At 41.8% G+C, this 2,729-nt stretch overlaps 1 pseudogene; it reads right to left on the bottom strand.

Moving 5' to 3' along the window:
- Positions 1 to 318: 318 nt before the first annotated feature.
- LOC111542340 lies at positions 319 to 1,485 on the bottom strand (annotated as a pseudogene).
- Between the last annotated feature and the right edge of the window lie 1,244 nt (positions 1,486 to 2,729).

The raw sequence follows: 2,729 nt of genomic DNA, 5'->3' as shown, positions 1-2,729 counted from the left end.
CCAAATGATCTATCTTCTGCTCCTAGGTATATATCCAAGAGAACTGAAAACAAATGTTCAAAGGAAATCTTATGTTCAAAGCAGCATTATTCCTAATAGCTAAAAGCTATAAACAACCCAAATGTTCACCAACTGATGAATGGATGGGCAAAGTATGGAATGTCGATGCCTTGTAATTTTATTTAGCCATAAAAAGAGTGAAAAAGTGATATGTAAATTATATCTTTTCAGAGCACAAATATTTTAATTGTCTAAAATGATATTGTCTTTAAGAGTGTTCTTCAATTCAAAGCTCACTTTTTCAAGTGTCACACCCGTCAACCTTTTAAGAGACATAAAAGTGTCACATCCGTCAACCTTTTAAGAGACATAAAAGTATGAGAAGATATCACCAGAAGCTACATAAACATTTCAGCTAAAGGCAAAGAGAAAGTTAAGCATGTTTTCACAAGGAAACCCAAAGAGGACAACCGGAAGGAAACAAGTTCAGCATGGTCATACCAATCTGGGTAAAAGAACTAGAGTGGAAACCCAAGCTGCCGAGAAGGCGGGAGAAGGAAAGAAAACTTGGTTCAAACAGATCACACAAGGAAACCCAGTACAAATCCTGGCTTTGACATTATCTCAGTAACCCTTATTTTTTGTCATAGGTGACTCTAATACTAGACCTATTGTTGCAAAACCAGTCCAAATCCTACCAGCTAAAAAGAAATCTCTCATTGACTTGTTGGGTAGGTGGTAACCATGTCCTCCCACACCAAGAGATCAGTTCTGCAAGAGGGCTCCATTGCATCTTGATGGTGCTGTTGGTAGGACGTCCAGTGATGTTCTGCTGCCTGAGATGCAAGGTGGGAGAAGAGTGCACTTCATTTATTACTCAATCAACATGTTGGCCTTGAAGAAGCAACACAGGTAGAAAACCTGTCAGGTGGCTAGTCCAATGAAGCAGAACATTAAAGAAACACTGAAGTACAGGGCTCAAGTGTTTGTTGATTCATTGGTATCACACATCTCTCTTCTTCGTGCAGCAAAAGCATTAACAATAGATTCTGAGAGGTCTTCTAGGCATTGCAGCTCCACCTATAATGGCTTAAGCTTCTCGACTTTTGTAATCTCCTTGTAATTTTTTTTTGCCTCTACTCCATGCTTCATGTCTAGGATTATGAATTGATCAGGTATCTTCCCTGTTTCTTTACTCTCAAATCATACTTCAAACATGTCATAATCTTCCAGGGTAAAGGTGAATTTCCCTTTGGTTGCATCCTCTTTGGAGTAGAGAATGTGGCCAGCAGAATCTGTGATCCTGAGGTGGCTGTGCAGGCTACCAGCACCCCTGGACTGGTTGGAGATTTTGTACGCACCCATCACTAGCAGGTCCTTGTGGATCTCCTCACGGAGGCACTTTCAGGAGTTAATGGGCAGGTGGAAGGAGATGGCGAGGACCAAGCTGGGGTTGAGCAGAAAGAAAAACAGCTGTGCCAACATTGTTACTGAAAAAAAAAAAAGGAGTGAAGAGTGAAGAACTGATGTTTTCTGTGCCATAGATAAACCATAAAATATGTTACATGAAAGAAGCCAGACACAGAAGGCTGCATGTGTAATTGCATTTACATGAAATGTCCAGCAAAGGCAAACCCATAGAGACAGAATGTAGATGAGAGCTTTCCAGAGGCTGGGGGATAGAGTGAGTGAGGAGTGACTGCTAAGGGGTACAGATATTCTTTATGGGGTGATAAAATATTCTGAAATTAGAACAGTGGTATTAGATAGGAGTGATGGTTGCAAAACTCTGGATATACTCAAAATGACTGAATCACGAAAGTTTTTAAGGTGAATTTATGGTAAGTGAATTATACCCCAACAAAAAATACTAAGAAGTAATAAGACACTCCAAATTTTAGATATGTGCATGACCACTCATTTAGTGACCACATTTCCCAGCCTGTTTGTAATCAGCATGGTCACGTGATTAAGCTCGGGCCAATGAGACTCCAGGAGAAGTGATGAGCCCCAACAAGCTGCTGTCTCTGGAGTCCTCATTCTCCTTCCCCTGGGCTGGAAGGCAAACATGGAGGTGACCATTGTGCCACCAGGGACACAACCCGAGGATGGCAGAGCAACAAGATGGAAGGATCTTCAGATACTGGGTCTCCAGATAGTCTTGTGGAGAAGAGCTGCCCTGCCAGCCCTGGGCTGCTCCTCAGCAGACTGCTTCTCTGGGGAGGAATAAGCCAAAGCCATGAAGAGACTCATTTTTTCCCTCTCTTTCCTGCTTTGACATGTCCCTCGCTGAGGCGATGAGTACAGAAATGACCTGATGACCTGAATAGGGGAGGAGGTAAAAGAGGGCTTGAAGAAAGTCTGTGGGCAAAAAATTGATAATTTAAAAAACATCTTCCCACAGCAGTACTTCTCATGGCTCTTGGGATGAAGCTCAGAATACTAAATATGCCCCTTCCAACTTAGCGCAGGTTCTCCAGGTACTTGCATGGAATGGCCACTTCAGAACACTTTCCACTTTGTCTAATTATATGTTAATTTGTGTTTCCTCTTGGTTGATGTCTGTCTTCTCCATGAGGCTGTGAATCTGAGGAAGTCAGAGACTGTGTCTGTTTAATAGACCATGGCTAGCACTTGGTGCATGATAAATGCATCATACCATTTGTTGAAAAAAAAAAAAATGAACAAGGGAAGGTGTTGTAAATTAGGGGCTTTTGTTAGTCTGAACT

The sequence above is a fragment of the Piliocolobus tephrosceles genome, chromosome 2, assembly GCF_002776525.5.
Source record: "Piliocolobus tephrosceles isolate RC106 chromosome 2, ASM277652v3, whole genome shotgun sequence".
Lineage (NCBI taxonomy): Eukaryota > Metazoa > Chordata > Mammalia > Primates > Cercopithecidae > Piliocolobus > Piliocolobus tephrosceles.
The sequence above is the reverse complement of the archived record's forward strand: the minus strand, read 5'-3'. Positions and strand labels throughout refer to the sequence as shown.